Here is a 20360-nt window from a genome sequence, read left to right on the forward strand (position 1 = left end):
TTTGGCTTCACGTTTCTCCCTGTGCCCTGAAACGGTGAGCATTTCATTTGTTCATCCGTCAGTCACTTATTAATTCATTCATTCACTCCCCAAATATGTACTGAGTGCTTTCTCTGCGCCATGCTCTGTTCTTGATATCGACCCTGATATCAGTTTCCCCACACTAAACCCAGCATATAGGGGGTTAAAACCAAAACACTCATTCCCTGCTTACTCTCTGGCTTCCTGGCTCCAGAATCCACTATCCTCCATGGAGACAGACACCGTCAAGGACAAGCACCTGGATTATCTCCTCCCACAAAGAGATACAGGCTCGTGGGAAAGCTGCTGACCAGCAAGGTCACAGGCTTCCTCCTCTCTGCAAGTGTCTCAAGGCCAAAGACAGGCTGGTGGGAAAGCTCTGACGAGCAAGGCCATATGCTCCCCCTCCCCTACCTAAAGCCCCAAATAAAAACCCTTCCTTTTAGCTTTTCGGGGAGTTTGGGATTTGAGTGTTAGCTGCCCTCTCTCCTTGCTCAGCGCTGTGCAAAAAATAAAAGTCCTACTTTCTTCCACCACAGCCTGTGTCAGAGATTGGCTTGCTGCGCAACGGGTGAGCGAACTCACTTCAGGTTCGGTAACATTCTCTGTGCTGTATATGAAGTAGGAAAAAGGCCAGATATAATTCCTTTCGTGGTGCTTACAATTTGTTGAGGAGACGGACCATAAATAAGGAAATAAACCAAGAGACAAACAGGAAAGGAGCAGGGAGTGAAAACTGCCATGACGAAAACAGAATGTGACAAAAAGGAGCCTCTTTTAGCTGGGGGTGGGGAGTAGAGGAAGGTCTTGTGGGAATTGCATTTAAGCTGATTCTTAAATGGTGACAGTGATGCAGCCATTTTATAGAAGAGTAACCCAGGGCCGAGGCCCTTAGAGGGGCAGGGGCTCGGAGAGTCTGAAGAACGTAGGAAACAACAACGTGAGGGAGGCAGTGAGGAGATGATCCATGTTATTGAGTGGGACACAGATCAAAATGCTGTCAGACTGTTAAGAAAGATGGCTATAATGCTATGCAGCAAGATGGAAACGTGCTATGCAGCCAGTTGGATCATGGTATAATGTTGTGGGGATAAAAGTACGATATAACTGTATGGCAGCCATGACTGTAACTGTAAAATTTACATGTGAAAAGCCTGTAAATGAAACGATTAGAATGGGATTGGGGGATTATGAGTAATGTGATCTTTTTTTCATTTCTGATTTTTCTCTACTGTGCTTCATTGCTTAAATGGAAAAATTAAATGTGTGTTAAAAAAAGCTATAGGAGATGCTTTAAAAAATAAAAAGGGACTAGGCTCCTGGGTGTCCTAGATTAGATTTGAGTTAGATTTTTTTCTTCATTTAAATACTTTAAATTTTTAAAGTAATATATGCATACAGATTTTTGAAAATCAAATAGTATTATAAGACATATTGAAAAAGAGCCATCATTCCACTCTTATCCAACCCCAGGTTCCATTCTCCTGAAGCAACCACTTTCAAGTCTTTTAGCTGTTTTTAAAATTTTTTCTGGTATTTATCCCCAAATTTCTAAATAACATACCTCTATTTTAATTGTCTGATTTTCCATCATCTTAGGGGTTCCTTTTATCACTCTCCTGTGTTAGATTCCACTTTTTCTTAGCTCCTATATTGGTTTAATTCCTTGTTTTACTGGAGTACAACCTTCCATACTTCTAACAAAGACTGCATGCAAAATAAACTTGCCTGTTTGAATAAGCTTTTATTCTATGCTCACATTTGATTGATAATTTGGCTGGGTATAAAACTTGAGGTAGGAAATATTTTTTTCTTCAGTTTTTTGAAAGCATTGCTCCACTGTCTATGAGGTTTCATTGTGGCTGTTGAAAAGTTTGACAACATTCTCATTCCTGATCCTTTCTATGTGACCTCTTCCTTTGACTCCCTGCACCAAAGCTTTTAGGAACTTTTCTTTATCCTTATTTTATTGAAAGTTTACTCAATGTGACTTGGGGTGGATTTCTTAAAGATTCATTTTATTGGGCATTCAATGGCCTCTTTCAAATTGGATATCTGTATACTTCAATTTGGGGGAAATTTTTTGTTATTTGTTTAATGATTTCTCCCCTTCATGTTTTTCTCTTCTCTCCTTTTAGAACTCCTGTTATTTGTTAGTTAGAACTCTTGACTGATAGTCACATTTTATTATCTTTTCTGTGCAATTTTTCATATTTTTTGTTCTACTTCCTATAAGAGTTCCCCAACTTGTGTCATCCAATTCTTTCTATTGAATTCTTAAATGTGCATTATGATATTTTTAATTTTAAAGAGCTATTTCTTGTTCTATGGTTGTTCCTTTTTATTACATTCTGTTATTCCTAGTTGCAGTATTATCTCTCATCTTTGAATATTAATTATAGTTTGTTGTTGTTATAGTTTTTCTCTGTTCCTGCCTTGTTTCATTCTCTCCAAATGCCTCTTTTTTGGCTTTTGTTTTTTGTTTGTTTGGTGTACGACTTTCATATTGGGAACTTTCCTCAAATGTCTGTTAACACATGGCCATCTGTTTACATTTAATACTGAAACACAAAAGATATGATGGGAAACTTTGGGTGGGATGGGGCAAGGCTTATGGACTGGGAGACTTCCTTCATGATAGGATGGTGTTATGAACTGAATTGTGTCTACTTCAAATTCATATGTTGAATCCCTAAACACAATATAACTGTATTTGGAGAAAGAACCTTTAGGAGGTTACTAAGATTAAATTGGATCATAAGGGTGGGGCCCTAATCCAACAGGACTGGTGTCCTTATAAGGAAAGGAAGAGACCCCAGAGATCTCTCTCTCCCTGTGCACAGAGGAAAGGTCGTGTGAGGACACAGCAAGAAGGCACTTTCTGCAAGCTGAGGAGAGAGGTCTCACCAGAAACCAAACCTGCTCACATCTTGATGCGAGACTTCCAGCCTCCAGAACTGTAAGAAAACAAATTTCTGTTGGTTAAGCCACCCAGTCTGTGGTATTTTGTTATGGCAGCCCTAGCAGACTAATATAGATGGTAGATGGGGACCCATTTGTTTCACTGGAGAGCACTCGCCTCACCCCTCAGAGAAGAGTCTGTAGCTGTTTTCTTTTGGGTCAGTCCCTTTCTTCAGATACCAATCCTCTAACCTTTTGTCTGGGAGTTAGGGTGGGGCTGGTCATAACTCTGGAAGCTAGAATTGTGGGAGCTAAACAAGGTAAGAGGTTATGGGGGAGGGAAAGGGAATTCACTTAAACCAGGGGGCTTTCAGAAAGTTTTTCAGCTAAATCTGGTATCCCCAAGGCCAGAGCCTGTTGACTGTATTTCTCCAGAGAGAAACCCTCCATTGCTCTGGGGTAGAGGAGGGACAGCTTTCTGGCTGAGTACGTAGAAGACGGAATCTGGATCCAGTTTTTCATTATACAGACTTTTAACCAATCTTCTGTTTTTCAGCCTCACCCCTCACACCTGCCTTCACATGTATGTGGCGCCTCCAGCCTCTGAAACTTTCCAGGGTCCAGTGTTTGCATTGACTTGCTTCCTGTTGGCTTCCTGACCCTTCCCCACCCTCTTAGAGAAACTTAGCAAAGTCCAGAAAGCGGAAACCTAAGTAGTTCCTGCTTATCCAAATACTTTATTAAATAATGCCATTTAAAATACGTTTTGATGGATTCATTTACATATATGTATGTTAAACATGTAATAATGCAATGAACACCCATGAATATACCTCCCAACTAAAAAAAAGTAAAAGGGTGTTAATTCTAGTGAATTTCTTCTAAGATAGATTGTTTCCTGGATGAGTAGATTCTTGCTTTTCGTTAGTTGAGTAACATTTGCATTTCCTCCATTCTCTCTATTCTTTTCCTTTTCTGTCATTTTAGAGAGGTTCCAGGAAAAATTTGAGATAAACACTTTTGTTAATCTGAAGTGTTTAAATGGAAGTTGCTTAGGACTCTATTTTTAGAATTGTGTAGCGTTGCATTAGAAGGTCTAATATCTCCAAGAAAGGAACCTCGTACAGAAGTCTACTGAAACAGTCATTCGATATAGTTTTTGCTAGGTGAAACTATTGGGACAAATTCCTAAGTGGCATTACAAGTGTTCTCCTTTGACATTCTCTATCATGAACCATCCTGTGGGTAGAAGGATTAATTCCAAGACTTATATAGATGGAAACCTACACTTTGAAAACATATGTTTTCATTTCATAACAAAACTTTTGGAAGAGATATATTAGTCATCTTAATTAAAGAACTGAATGACTTAAGCCCAAAATATTCATGTTAAACTCATTGTTCTCACTTAATTTGAGTGACTGGAAAAATCACTCCACCAGTGCTTAATCACTATTGGTTAACGATACAAGTTATTGATTTCACAACTTCTTTAAACCAAATGTATTTTTGTAAGCCTAAATCCTGGGCATATGAAGTGTGAAAATATTTCACTGTAGGATATTAGTGTGGGCCAGTTTTATATCCAGACCCAAGCCCTGAGTGGCACCTGCACCCACTATTTCTTTCGTGAGCTAAGAATCTGCCTCCAGGGCCTGGTCCAGGTCATCTCTTTGCTATGATCAGGGAGAGTCCTTCCTGGGAAGGCCCCGTCCCCTCCTGGCCCTGCCTGCCCATGGGCAGCGTGGCCCCTGGGGTGGGCTTGCTCTCCTGCTCTGACAAGCAGTCATCCGTCTCAGAGCACAGGCTCTAATTACCCCTGCCATTAGTCTTCCCAGCAGGACTGCAGATGTTATTAATGGTCATGAGATTATCCAATGCCTTTCAAAACTCCAGAGCCAGTCAATGTTTGTCCCCATGACCTCTCACAGCACTTCATTTTTTTGTTCATTTGGCTGCTGCATTGAACTTTAACCTTGGGCACGAAATAAAAAATTAGAAGAATGTCACTCTCCTCCCTTTTCTGTTTCTCCCCTCATCAGCCCCCTACGCCCTATTTATTTTGGGATATAACTCAAAACTTTGGCTCATTCCTAGACTGTTTATTTGCAGGGAGCTCTTGATTATATGGGTGAGCCATTCTCCCCGAACCCTACCCACCTCATAGATCTTTTTTCAAAAATTAAAAATAACTTGTTGCTCCTTATTAGAAAATCAATGTATTTTCATGGCTGGAAAAATTAGAAAGATGCAGATAAGCAGAAAGAAGAAGAAAAATCCATAATCTCACCTTCCAGAGATAAACGCTGTTAAAATTTTATGGTATATCTTTACAGACTTTTCTATATAGCTAGATAGAGAGATATGAGATATGAGATGATTCTATTATAATAATAATATTAACAGTTACTAACATTTATTGACTTCTGACTATGTAACAGACACTGTTTTGATTGCTTTTCCATGTATTAATTCATTGAGTCATCTCAAGAATCCTATGAGGTGGGTTTAATTTCTATTCCCATTTTGCACATGGAAGCTGAAGCATGGAGAGATTAAAAATATTGCCCAAAAAACCTCACGGCTATTTAAGTGGAAGAGGAGGGATTTGAACCCAAGCAGTCTGGCTCTAGCCTCCGAACTCTTTTTTGTTTGTGTTTTGTTTTTTCGTAAGGAGGATTGGCCCTGAGCTAACATCTGTTGCCAATATTCCTCTTTTTGGCTTGAGGAAGATTGTCGCTGAGCTAACATCTGTGCCAATCTTCCTCTATTTTGTATGTGGGGCACTGCCGCAGTGTGGCTTGATGAGCAGTTCTAAGTCTGCACCTGGGATCTGAACCCACGAACCCTGGGCCACCGAAGTGGAGCACGCAAACTTAACCACTATGCCACTGGGCCAGCCCCTGAACTCTTAAATAATACGGTATACTGTTAGCTAACCTGCTTTTCAAATTTAATAAACTCTCATTATCTTCCCATGTTACTCTTAATCCACCACATGATTTTGAATAATTATAAAGATTGAATAGAATTCCCAAATATGAGTATGCTGAAATTTCTTTAACCAAATATTGGAATGGTTTTCCTTTTCCTAACTTTACTTTTATTTTTTGCTGTGATCAACAACATATGGATTATTTTTAAAGGAGATAATTCCTTCAGGAATATGAATTTAGGGAAAGTGAAAAATAAGTAAACAATGTCAACGATGTTTAGTTTATTTCATGCTTGTAAATGATAGTTTGAGGCACTCCTCGATTCCACTATTTCCAAGAGATAATTGTCAACTTGATGAAATGCTAATAATTATTGAACACTTTCTGTGTGTCAGCCATAGCCTGTTTGTGCTATTTAAGTGCTGATATTTATTCACAAGTATTCAGGCTCAGAATGAGATTCTGGTGAAGTCAGAGAGGTTGAGTGGGCAAAACTCTTTCTGGATGTCTCTTCTATTATATACTATATTTTGTTTCTAGTTATTCCCAACTGAGCACCAGTTTTTTCTTTTTTTTCCTTTCTTTTCTTTCCTCTTCCTTTTTTTTCCCTGACCCTCAATTTCTGTCTTTTTCTTCATCTGGAAATTCATCAACTGTGAATATCCAGAAACTCTGTTGTAGCTTCAGTCTAATTGCTCTTCTGGAAGGACATTTTTGGCATGCCATTTTGTCTTATCTGAGTTATAGACTAGGTCTATATTTGGCCAATAAATCCACCATGGCAGGATCTATTTAGAATTTTTAGCTGATTGCCAGCTGGTCTGTGTAAAATGTGTTTGAATTGGCCTCCGGCTGAAAGGTTGGACTAAAAACTGTCCAACTTTGTAACAGGTCTATTCTTCCACGAGTAAAGGCACGGACCCAGGTTGCAGGCAAAACCCTGGTTGATTAATAGGTGGGCAGAGACCATGTCTGTTTGCTCATTTTCCTGCTCCATGCAATGATGCCTTGCCTACCGGAGACATTGGATACCTATTTGTAAAGTTGACAAGGAAGTCTCAGGAGATCTGGGTTCTGGTTTCCATTCCCCTACAGATTAGCTCTTGGAGTGGAGCAAATTACTAACCACTTTGCCCCTCAACTGCCTCATACATATTGCCCTTGTAGTAACTCTTGGGGACCCATGGAAATCATTCCCGAAGACCTTTAATTTCTATAGAATTGTCTCATAGGTTCTCAAGGTATTAACTTTCAAGTTTAAGAGTAAAAAATATTGATTCTCTTATTTTGAAAAATATGTAATTTTAATTCCAAAGAATTGCATGGAGAAAACAGATGATTATTAGATGTTTTAGTCTTTTTTCCCCATTTTGACATACATTGCAGATGACATTTCCATGTAGGATACCCTCCCATGGGTGACCCAGTATGGGAATTACTTTAACCAAATATTAGAATGGTTTTCCTTTTCCTATCTTTACTTTTATTTTTTGCTGTGATCAACAAGATACGGATTATTTTTAAAGGAGATAATTCCTTTAATAAGAGAGAGTAAGAGAGTCTGTGGGATTATGTATAATTCCGAGTCTACTAACTGTAACCCTACCATTCCCTGCCACTTAAAAAACGTATTGAGTAAGACATATTTCAAAACTACCATAATAAAACCTTGGGGCAGTAGTGTAGGAACAGGCAAACTGACCTAAGAGGTAGAATAGAGAGCCCAGACACCAAACCATATATCCATATGGACTGGTATATAATAGAGCTTCCTCCCAAACCAGTGGGAAGAAAATGGATCATTTAGCAGATGGTGTTGGGAAAACTGAGTCATGGTGGAAAAAAAAAGTTGGATTCCTGCCTTGCAACATATACAAAAATAAATTCCAAACAGATTAAAGACCGAAGTATGAAGGGAAAATATACAAATCTTATAGAAGGATATGTAGAAGAATATCTTTCTGGCTATGGGGTTTGGGAGCAAATTTCTTAACCAAGACCCAAACAATATAAACCGTAAGTGGAAAATTGATGGGTATGACTGCATCAAAAGTAAAGATTTCAGTTCAAAACTGTTAACCTATCTGACAGATGGCATTGGGAAAAGATGTTTGCTGTGTCTAAAATCAATAAAGAATTAATGCCCCCAAGGAGCTCCTGCAGGTTGGCAAGAAAAATATAGGAAATCCACATAGGAAAAATATGGGCAAAGGGTATAAGCGGCTCATAGAAGGAGAAATCCAAATTGCTAATAAGCATATGAAGAGATATTCACTTCACTAGTAATCAGAGAAATGCACATTTAAATTACAATGCGATCCACTTTAAAATCATCAGATTGTCAAAAATTGTAAATCTTATTAATATCAAGTGTGAAAGGGATGCAGGGAAATGAGAACCCTCTGGTACTGCTCGTGGGAGTGCCATATCCTATGCTTCAGCAATCCCACTCCCACTGTAGACCCCAGAGACAGGCTTGCACAAATCTGGGAGGGGACAGCTCTGTGCATGCTCCTTGCAGCACCATTTGTGGCAGAAACGAACTGGTGTCAACCAGGAGTCCATTGCTAGGACAATGGCAAGGCCAGTGTGGCTATCTGTAAAGCCGCAGTGAGCAGTACCAATTAGATTTACATATAACAACAAGGATGGATTACAAAAGCATAGAGTTGGATGAAGAAAATAAGAAAGAGAATGAGATTTATAGCACATTGCCTTTTGTAATTAAACACACACACAAAAGGCAACACCATATTTTATTCAAGTCTATACATATGTCTACATAAAGATAGGAGTGAGGGAGTCTGGAGTTGGGGAGATCAGAGTGGGGATCAGGAAGTAGGAGAGAAAACCACAAAAAGATAAAAGAGGGCCCTTTGATGGATTGACGAGTGCACCACCAACTAAAGAGTAGAATTGAGTCAACTCTGTGGTCCAAAAGAGAAGAAAAGGTGTCAAGTCAAACTGGAATCTGGGTGAGTGAGAGTTATCCTTATGGTAATAACCTTGAAATATTCTGTTTATATGCTGTATAATAAATCGTTGATAAACTTCAATTCTTCACTATTTGTAATAAATTACTCCCCTCACACTTACCAGTTGTCAGCACCCCAGGGCAGAGAGACACAACAGGAGCTGTTCATGTTCACAATTCTTTGCCTAACATAATCCTATTGAGGTGAATGTAGCCGTAAAAACTAAAGACAAACAGAGCCAGCCCTGATGGCCTGGGGGTTAAAGTTTGGTTCCCGGGTGCCAAACCACACCACTCGTCTGTCAGTAGCCATGCTGTGGCAGCAGCTCACACAGAAGAACTGGGAAGACTTACAACTAAGATATACAACTATGTACTGGGGCCTTGGGGAGGGAAGAAAAAAAGAGAGGAAGATTGGCAACAGACGTTAGCTCGGGGCCAATCTTTCTGGAAAAAAAGTAAAAATAAAAAAAACCTAAAGACAGGCAGCTTCAATATTTGAGACACAATTTGGAGAAAGACTTGGAAAAGGTTTACAATTACTATTCCGTAAAGACCCAGTCTGAATACCTCTTTATCCATATTTTATTTCCCCCATCTAATATTTAAAAATCTTCCCCCTATATTTGTAGAATGAAAAGCAGGAATCTAAATCACTGTAACATTATTTCCCTAATTCCCATAGCCTGCACTACTCAGATGTCCGTCTCTAAATTCCTAATGCAAATGAACAGACGACAAAATCATTTTGCGGGATTCTGAAACGGAGTATTTCAGTGGAATACAGAGAAACAGTTAAATTTTGCAAAGCTGTGAAACTGGAGAGGGGGCTGTCCTCAAAATCTACCAACCAGAGACCTAGAAGGATTTGCTTGCTTGAGATTCGTCTCTCTCTCTCTTTTCTCCCCACCTATTTGCACCAAACTCACCCGTCAATTTCATCAAACAGATACTTGAATGGATTTTCTAATCCGTGCCTACTCCAAATTGATTAGTTAATTAGGTTGAGCTCTATGAGCTTTTTAAAGAACTAGGTCTTTGCCTTTCATGTTTTGAGGTTCCCAGTGAACTCCCTCTACTGTGGCCTGCTTACCAGCAGCACCCACCCTGGAAGACAAGCATTCCTTACTAATATTTTATCCTGCACACAAATGGATTTTTTTCAATGTGAATTTGAATTTTTTTTAGCATGCTTACTGCAAGTACATTGTGCAACCTCTTGCTTCTGGGTCAGAAGTGAGTGGATTTCTGTTTCTTATTTATTCACTATTGTCATTTTAAAGTATGAAATCCTTGGTCTCCTTCAGAATTGCTATAGATTTACTCTACCCATTTGCTTTGAGGATCAGAATGAAACTGGTAAATGAAGTGGATGTTTCTTTTGATAATTGATTGTGAGGCAATGTGTGTGGCATGCGCTGCCACGTGAGGTCACTCCTTGGATCTAAACGAGTGAGCATTGTTGATAACCAGAATTACATTAGGAGGAAGTGGGGCCAGTGTCCTGGGTACTGTCTAACTCCCCCGGAGGGGCTTCCAACCACTTGCAGACCATTATCTCATTAGTTCTCAAAATATCCCAGTGAGGAAGAAAGGAAGGAAGATGCTAATGGAGTAATGAAATGGTATAAAGCACTTTACTAATGAAATAATCACTTCCTTTTCCCTGCCCCCCAATCCCTAAGCCCAGAGGCAGAAATGAAGGCAGAGGGAACTGAAATTTTTGGCCCAAGATCCCCAGAGTCTGCACCAAAGGCCAGACAGGGGATGGAATGCTGCTACCCAGCACGCTGATGGGAGCTGTTTTTTACAGAAACGAGTAAATAAGGGCTAACTTGCTGATTTAAGATAACAGCAAGTTATCCCTGGGTATGGATAACTGGGAAGTCAGCAATGTGCTGAGATAGGGGTGGGCACAGGGCCAAGACAAAGCCACAGACAGGTTCTCAGAAGTGGGCACTTTGGGGGGCAGCTGGGCTGTTCTGCCGACTCAGTACTTTGCTGATAAGTACAATTCAATTTGGTTCACGTCTTTATAGACACACACAACACATATTAAACTGACCTCACTTGGTCTAATTCCTCAGGTTTTTACCAAGGCCTTTGAGGCCATTTTCTTCAAGAACTGCTTTGATAAAAGCTTTCGTTTTTAAAGAAGCTGAGTTGGTTTAAGTTTCTTCCCTACTTCAAAATTATGAGCCTACATCTCATTGAAAGACATTTTGAGAGTCACCCAACAGGACACTTTATTTTATTATTCAAGGGCTTCTGCTTGTAGACCTCATGGTCTCCACTGCCAGTACCCCTGGCTGGCTCTGGGCCCTTCTCGGAGGACCTCTGTGGTCCTCTGCTCAGTTTCCACAGCCTTCATGCTCCCTCCTCTAGGCTCTGTGAAATCTCCCTTCTTTGGAGGAGAGGAGACTAAGGTGCAAGTGGCTGGTAAGACATAGGTCAAAGGAATAAATCTTTAATTGTGGAATTGCAGGAATGTGTGAGAATTTGTGAGAAGAAGGAGCTTTATGACATTCCACCAGGCAGCATACCCTGAAAGGTGGACCCCACAGGAAAAAGATAGCATCATTCTTGAAAAAACACAGGTGCTATTATTGGTGCTATTGTTTCCCCCTTAGATTCAGCCTAGTCAACATGTTTAAAGTTGATCCTGTGAATGAACACATAGAATTCATTTGTTCATTCATTCATTCAACATACACAAAAATGAATGAGTAACAGCCCCTCACATCAGGGAGCTCACAGGCATGTAAACAAATTATTTCAGGGCAAGGTGGTAATGAGCATAATAAAGGCAGATATAGAAGGCAGACGTTTCTAGCATAAAAGTAGGAGTGGTCAATGAATTTATAGATAGTCAAAATTCAAGTAGACATTTATATGCCCCAAGTCCTAGGTGAAACTAGCAGAAATACTATTTAACAGATATAGATATATGGTCCAGAATAGGATTAAAAAGACCAATGGAATAATGACATGGTCAGGGATGTCTGTGGATGTGACCTAGTGGGCAGGAGCGCAGGATGTGGAGTGGGACAGGCCCACATTCCAATCATGCTTCTGTCCTTACTTCTATGATCATCAACAAACTTCTCCACCTCTCTGTGCTTCAGTGTCCTTATCTGTAAAATGGAAGTAATAGGTCCTGCCCAAAAAGATTGTTGGAGGATTAAATGAAATACTGCCTTTCTAGTGCTTAGAAACTTGCCTGGCAAACCATAAGTACTCAGTGAGATTTAACAACTATTATTATTACTCAGAAAGGGTTCTTTTAGAAAAAGCAAAGAAGAAAGATTCCGACCTTTATTTTATAGCTTGCCAAGCTGCAGTCAGCAGTTTTCTGATAAGCTCGTTGGATTGTATACTGCTCTCCCAGAGGGATAGGAAGCAACAAGGTGAATCATTACTTTGGACCTGATATTCTGTCCAAAAGAAGAAAGTGGTTGTGTCATCCTAGCGTTCTTGATAGGCAAGAGAAAACCTGGATATGCTCAGACACATACCATAAGGAAGGCGAGTGTCGAGAATTCTGGAGAGAAAACAGGCCCACTGTGTCCGTCTGTAATATGTGACCCTACAAGGGAGGACCTCTCCTGCCAGTGAGATGTTCTCAAAAATGAACTCAGTCTCTGCAATCACCACAGGGTCGGAGGAGGTAGGAAATGGGGGAAGTACTGAAAGAATCCAAGGGAGCTGTGATGGACTTAATGAGCTCAAGCTTTAAAAAGACTTTTGCAGAACATTGAGAAAAAGCACACCGGCAAGAGTGATTACAAGAGAAGCGTTGGGAAGGTGAGAGTCTGAAATGAACTGAGGCATTGCAAAAAGCTTCTAAAGGCTACAAAAAGGGCTTTCAGATGTTCAGGGCAAGAAGGTCAGGGAGGGAGAAACAGACCCAGGGCTTGGAGTTGATGGTGCAATTGTAGCTAGATGGCCCAGAGAAGGCAGGCGTCTGCGAGACCGACTTTCGTCTGTTTTCCCTGACAAGGACAGTGGTAGAACAGAACGTGGAGAAAGACTGAGCACTGGTAAATGACAGTGGAAGCTGGCGAGCTTTTACGAAACATATAGCTGCTCTGAATGAATTCAGATCTCTGGAATGAGTGAATGAATGATGTTGCAAGGTACTGAGGCAACCTGTAGATGAGATTCTTCAGTCAGTACTGGTTGAAATTAGAAGAATCTTAGAGAAAGAAGGCCTCTGGGGGAAAAATGCTGGTGAGCAGGTTTGTTTATTTTTGGAAATGGAGAGGGAGTTGATTTTACAGACCACAGACAGGTAAGCAAGCCTGTTGTCCATCTTGGACAAGGGTTGGCTATGGAAGGACTAATTTGTGAGCACCTTGAAGAGAATGTGGTGATCACTAGACCACAGCACAGGTGGCAAGGAGCTTCTCCTCCTCCTCCTTCTTTTTCCTTTGGTATTCTTGGGCCAAAAGTCCTGAGAAGTCAACTGGTGAGAGGGAAATGTGGCAGCAGGGTATATCGCTGTCATTTCCTGGAGTCACTCTTTAGGAGAGACGTGGACAAAGTCCCAAGGGAAAGCAACGAACCACCACATCTACAGAGAACAAGGGAAGAAAGGAGCTGGGGATGTTCAACTGGGAAGAGACAACTTCAGAGGCCATCTTGACTGGTCTTCACACACTGAAAGGGCCATCATGCAGGAGCGCAGGCCTGCCAATTCTCCAGGACAGTGACTTTCAGACTTGCTTGGCTGCTACCTATAGTGAGAATTACATTCTAGATCTCAACCAGAATACACATAAACACACATAAGTAACTGAAATGAGCATTCCAGAAAACGTTATTGCCCTTACTATGTTCAATTTACTTTGATATTTTCCGTTCTATTCTATTCTATTCATTTTATTCTTTTTCATTAAAAAAATACTTTTTGAGCCCATCAAACTTGACTTATTGATGGGTTGAAATTCATAGTTTAAAAATCCCTGTCTTAGGGACAAGGGCTAGGATCCACAGATGGAAGCTACGAGGTGCCAGATATTGCTTCCGGATCACAAAGAACTTCAATCAGGTGGAGGTGACAGCAGATGGGATAGGTTTCCTCAGGAAGCAGCGAGTCATTGCTTCTCGCAGCACTCAAGCTTAAGCTGAACGAAGGCACAATGAGAGCAGTGCAGAAAGGACTGGAACCTCAAGTAGGGGCCGAATCAAATCACCCACACGGTCCTTTCTGTTTCTGAGATGCCGCGGTCAGATTAGTGGGCCTGGCTGCTAAAAGCTCCTGCCCTCTTAGGCCACGCTGACAGAAACATGGTGAGGCAGAGGAGATGCTGCTCCCTGCTTTTCAAACCACAAATCGGAGCATCACAAATTGGGAACACATTTGGAGATATATTTTGAAGTTATTCACTCATTTGTTCATTTGTCCCACAAATATTTATGGTGTGTCTACTACAAGCCGAGTGCTGAGCTAGGCTCTGTGGATATAAGATTGACACAGCCCAGGTGTAACGGAGCTGTCTGTCTAGTGAGGAAAAGATGATCATTTAATATATATTTTTTGAGTGCCTAAGTCTCTGTCAGTCACTGCTTTTGGTGCTGGGTATGTGTCAGTGCATCAGTGCAAAAGACGAATAGAAGTCCCTGCTCTCGTGGAGTTTACAGGTTACACACAACAAGCACACGAATTGATTGCTTCTGATTGTGGTGTGTGCAGAGAATCCAGGGAGGGTACCCAGCCAAGTGCAAGAGTCAGGGATGTGTCCCTGAGGAGGTGGCGTTAAAGCTGCCACCTGAAAGGTGAGTATTGCTAGTTACTGGGAGTGTGGAAGAGGAGAGCAGGAAGAAACGTTCCGGACAGAGGGAACAGCAAGCATCTGAAGATGCGAGAGAAAGCTCGGCTGCTGGGATGCAGACGGGGAGGGAGGGAACTGACCCCACAGGGTCAGGAAGTGGGATTTGACCCTATGAGCAAGGGGAAACCATTGGAGAGATATGGAGATATAGAGAGACATAGAGATATAGAAAGATCTAGAGATATAGAGAGATGGAAGAATATAGAGATAGAGAAGATGGATCGGAGAGATGTGTGGGAGGTGGAATCAGCATGACTCAGTGGGGGGATGAGCTGGAGGGAGGCGACAAGGAAGACCCCTGTGTTTCCGTCTTGAGCAGCTAGTGGCGAAGTCGGGGCGTGGAGGGACGGAGTCCTACTCACGAAGATGAGGAGCAGAGGAGAAGGAGCCTTGGTTCTGGGAGAAATGAGGTCAATTTGGGACATCTTTGCTCAAGCAGCTTCATCTCCTTAAAATACCACCATCCCACTTGTCTGCTGGGAAAACACCTGCTTGTCCGCCAACACTCCGACACCCACGGAGCCTTCCTTAACCCTCCTCTTTGCCAGACGGAAGCGCTCCCTACTTTGTATCCCAATTCTTCCCTTGAAAACTTTGATCACTGCCTCAACCACACTTTATCACACTTACTCGTTTGCCTGTAATAGTAATAATGCCCATGAGCATTTGCTGCTAGCCAGACACTGTCCTAGGCTCTTTACACACAGTCTCATTTAATCCTCACAAGAGACCTTTACAGTCAATACCATTACTCTCTCCATTTCACTAGGAAACTGAGGCACAGGCAGGTCGGGTAACTCCCCTAGTGAAAGTGGCAAGGGCAGAGGTGGGATCAAAGCCCAGGCATTTCGGCTCCAGGGCCCATGCTCTTAACCACTGCATGCTTTCTGTCTCTCGTCCACTGGACGGCAGATCCTGGAGTTAGGAAGTAGGTGATATTACCCCCAAAAAATCCAAAAACACTTTGAGAGCTTCAGTTACCAAAATAAGAAAAATAAGCACAATTGCAACTTGTAATTGAAACCAAAATGAGTAGCTATCTAGATTTTTTTTTGCTACTAATCCCAGAAATTTTGTTATTTGAAAACCAAGAGGTAATCACCACCATAGTATTCTTGAGTTAGATCTGGGCCTCCTCCCTAATTTTAAAGGTGCTGAAAGGTTCAGGGCCAAGGCCAGAGTCTGTGGTAGTGTTGAAGGGCAGGGCCAGGTACATGCATTTCTGATTGTAATTCCATTGTTCCTGAGTGAGCAGAACTGGGGTGCTTCCTCAGTGGGTGTTCCACTCTGCCTGTTACCTACTCTCAAACTTAGGTCCCTTCTTCTCCTCTGTGAACCTTTACTCCAGGCACGTGGTACCTAGAAGGTAACCTACACCCGGGGAGGGGTCCTTCTTTTGTCCACTGACGTATCCTGGTACCTCAAGTCAACACTCGAAGTGTGTAGTGGATGAATGACTGGGTTCTCTGAACACATCCTAAGAGTTCCTGACTCCATGGCTTTGAATAGGATGTTTTCTTGCTAAAAACTCTTAATTCTCTCCAGCTCTCCGAAATCTATCCCATTCTTGAAATTGAAGCTCAAATTTCCTTGTGTGAAATCCTTCTGAAATGCTCCCTTTCCTTCCTCTGAATTCATACGGTGTCTCTGTTTTTTCCTTTTTTGGTGATGAGAACACTTAAGATCTAGTTTTTTATGTGTTTTCTTTCTTTCTTTTTTTTTTTAAACATCCCCAGTGTCTAGTACAACACTTGGACCCCAATAAACCCTTAAAAATATTTGTGAGGGTGGGTCAATGACATGAAAACATTGTTCATGTGTTTAAAGAGGGTTAGGGTTAAGTTGGGGTTGGCAAAATTTTCCTGTAAAGGGACAGATAGTAAATAGCTTAGGCTTTGCAGGCTGTGAAGTCTCTGTCGCAGCTACTCAACTCTGCACTGTCGCGTGAAAACAGCCACAAACAATATGAAAACATGCGCGTGGCTGTGTTTCAACAAAACTTTATTTGTTGAAGTTTGAATTTCATACCATTTTCATGTGTCATGAAATACTATTTTAAAACATTTTCCAGCTATTTAAAAACGTAAAACCCATTCTTAGCTTACAAACTGCAAAAACCAGGCTTTGGGGTGCGTTTGGCCCTCGGACCCTGGTTTGTCAACCCCTGCTCTGGACCGCAGGGACTTTTGACCCCGTGGAGCTCACTTCAGTACCCTACGCTTCTGTAGGAGGGGCTGCTCCTGCCCTGGGAAGCCGCTGTCGCCGGAGATTGGCAAGAAGAGGTTTGCGATTATTTGAGGGAGGGGTTGTAGAGGAGACCCCTGGTGGGGGGCGGGGCAGTGGGTGGGACACAGATGACTTCTAAAGCCCTTTCCTCTGCTTTACAAGATTCCATGCAGCAGCTTCCTGGGCTTTGGCGTACAACCACGGGAGCCGAACCGACTGGAAGGTCATTCTGAATTAGTGAAAAGGTCTGAGTGATAAAACGGTTTATAAGAAATGATTCTTCATGGCGTCGAAGGACAGACAGCAATCAAACGAACACTTAACAAAGGCCCGTCTATAATCCATTTGAATCGCCCACCGTATTTTTCAAAGTGCTTTCTAGTACATTATCTCCATTGATCCGGCCGGGAACCCTAGGAGACAGCCAGCCTCATTTTACAGGTGAGGTCAGAACAGACGCCGTCTGTGGTGGTTCAGAACCAAGTCTGTGCTGCTCGATCCCGCCTCCATCGGCCTGATGTCCGCGAGATAAAAATGACAACTTTATATTTGGTACCAAGGGTGTGTTATGGAGCTTTAAGAGTCTCATTTATATTTGTATGAAGAATAAACATCCCTAACTCAAGGTTATTTTTAATCCCTGAGAATCTACTAGAAACATGGCCTCAAACCCAGATTAGCATGTAGAGTTTGTCAAACTATATTAATCAAAGATAGCGGGAGTTCGTTAAAAGCTGATAGGCCAGAATGCTGGTCTCCATTCTGTTACCTCACATCAGGATGAGAAAAGTGTTTCTCCCATGTTCTCTCACGGAGGGGGGTGAATTTTTTTCCTCACAGGTGGCATAAAAGGAAACTTCAGCTCTTCTCTAGTCTGGAGGATCAGAAATGCGTTTTGAATTAGAAAGGTTTTTCAGAATCTGAAATTCTTCATTCTTGTAAATTAGTAGTTCAGAGAAATTAGAGACGGTGGCTGTGACACGGGAGGAAATCTAATCCAGTTGCCTCGCGGTGGTCTTCCTTCCTCCCTGTTGGAGAAAGTGTGACTTGGGGGCAAACACAAGAAGCAGCCAGCCAGCAAACCCTAGTGATTTGGGGGATAAATCTGCTTTTTTTCCCCCCTCAACTCAGGGCTCTCCTCAGCATTTTCCTGCCAAATTAGGCTTTGGCACAGCTAAAGATGCTTTGGCAAACTTTTTAAATTTCCCGAGAGCAACTTCCTGGTTCTTAATTAGGCCTTTTCTTCCTAGATGTCTATATTTAACTGTGCTCTGTTAGCGCTGACCCCTTTTGGACGCTGCCAAAAACTCCAGGGAGGTGGCGTTTGAGTCTAGACAGGGCAATTATTCAGATAACTAAGTTCCTCAAACCTTATTCTTGAAGTAAGATGCTATGAGGAAATGTTGGGTTATCGAGCGACACCCACCTGAATTCATTAGACAGCTGCTCAGTGCTTCCTTCCCTTTGCCCAGGGAGGAGGAGAGCAAGCCCTTAACCCGCGGAAGGATACAGGCCAATACTGTCAGGTTTCACCCGTGAACTTGGCTGGGTAGAGGCCCGAGGGAAATGATGGAGTGAAAAAGAGGCCCAGAGAAAGGCTCTCACTGAGCACGAGGAAACTGCAAGAATGTTCATTCCACCTTTGTTTGTAAAAAAGAAAACTTGAAAATAACCTACACGTCTATCGCAGGAGAAATGGATCAATAAATTGTGGTACTTTCATACAATGGAATACAATTCAGCAGTGTGAAAATACATGAACCAGAGTTATGTATATCGACGTGGATGAATCTCAGAACCGTGTTGCTGAGTGCAGAAAGCAAGTAGCGTAAGGATACCGACTATATGGAAACATTGGTAAAAATGTAAAACATCAATAATAATTACGCTCTATATTGCTTATGGATAGCATATATGCAGTGTGAGCATTTAAAAAATGTACGGTAATAAAAAAAAACCCAAACAGATCCATTTTTCTTCTTTTTAAAGGAAAGAAAGAAAATGCATGATAACGCCACACCTTCAGTTCAGGAGCGTGGTTACCTGTGGGAAGGACGAAGGGAGTGAGTCTGGGAAGGGCTCAGAGTCTTCAGCTAAGTCTAATGCTTACTTTTTTCAACTGGGTGGTAAATTCACAGGAAGTTACCCATGATATTATTAGCTATACTCTTTACTGTGCCTGAAATCGTTCATTAAAAAATGCATGGGGGGGTGGAGGTGGAGGGGGCCCTGTGGCAGAGTGGTTAAGTTTACGCACTCTGCTTCCGTGGCCCGGGGTTTGCCAGTTTGGATCCTGGGCACAGACCTATGCACTGCTTATCGAGCCATGCTGTGGAGGCATCCCATACAGAAGAACCAGAATGACTACAACTAGGATATCCAACTATGTACTGGGGCTTTGGGGGAAAAAACAAAAAAGAGGAAGATTTGCAACAGATGTTAGTTCAGGGCCAATCCCACCCCCACCCCCAAATGCAAGGGGTTTTGAAGGAGAGCTGGGGCTACTGTTTGTTGGGGATCAGGTGGGGTGACAGGAAACATCTCAGGAGAGGCGAGCCTATGGCTTCTCTCCTTGAGCTGTGATCCAGGACTCTTTCAGGGAAACAAGTGTTTGTGAGACAGCTCTGGATGGAAGTGTAGAGAACAAGATTCTAGAACCAGTTCTGAATCTTTCAGGAGCTAAGTGATCTACAGCGAGCCCTTGCCTTTCTCAGGTCCTGCCTCTGGAATGGGGGTTCCCCCCGATCTTGCCTTTGGTTGTGGAAGTGATCCCAGGAGGCCCTGTAAGACAGCCTTCCTGGAGAGTTGGCCCCACTGGCGTTGGCTGCTCAAGATACAGCATGGGAGGAGGGGAGAGTGGGCTTATAAATACTGGACAAACTGGGTGAAAAATCTGCTTATATAACCCCTGGCACCTTGCAAATGACCCTGGGGAATAATTACATGGATCAAGAGAGGGTTTTAAAAAAAAATTTTATTATGGAGAATTTTGAACATACATAAAATTAGATTATATTACCCCCATTTTAAAAAATACCCATCATCCAGCCCCCAAACCATTAACCCATGATCAGTCTTCCCCCATCTATCCGCTGATCCACTCTCCATCACTTCTCAGATCATTTCAAAGCAAATCTCAGACAAAAGACCATGTATTAGCCAGGCTTCTCCAGAGAAACAGAACCAATAGGCTATCTCTATCTCTATCAATCTACTATCATCTATCTATCTATCTAGGCTTATTTTAAGGAAGTGGCTGATCCAATTGTGGGGGCTGGAAATTCAGGTAAGAGTTGACAGTGCAGTCTTGAGTCTGAATTCTGCAAGCTGGAATCTCAGGCAGGGTTTTTTCTATATTGGAGACTTGAGGCAGAATTGCTGCTTTTTCTGGAGACCTCAGTCTTTGGTCTTAAGGCCTTCAACTGATTAGATGATGTCCATGCACATTCTAGAGGGTAATTGGCTTTA

At 42.0% G+C, this 20360-nt stretch overlaps 1 long non-coding RNA gene across 1 annotated transcript; it reads left to right on the forward strand.

Moving 5' to 3' along the window:
• Positions 1 to 294: 294 nt before the first annotated feature.
• On the forward strand, positions 295 to 18859 carry LOC139081791 (uncharacterized). Its single transcript, XR_011537107.1, has 4 exons — positions 295 to 592; positions 2865 to 2980; positions 3479 to 16948; positions 17055 to 18859. It is a non-coding gene; the product is annotated as an uncharacterized lncRNA (long non-coding RNA).
• The last annotated feature ends 1501 nt before the right edge of the window (positions 18860 to 20360 follow it).

This window comes from Equus przewalskii, chromosome 2 (assembly GCF_037783145.1).
Source record: "Equus przewalskii isolate Varuska chromosome 2, EquPr2, whole genome shotgun sequence".
NCBI classification, from domain to species: domain Eukaryota; kingdom Metazoa; phylum Chordata; class Mammalia; order Perissodactyla; family Equidae; genus Equus; species Equus przewalskii.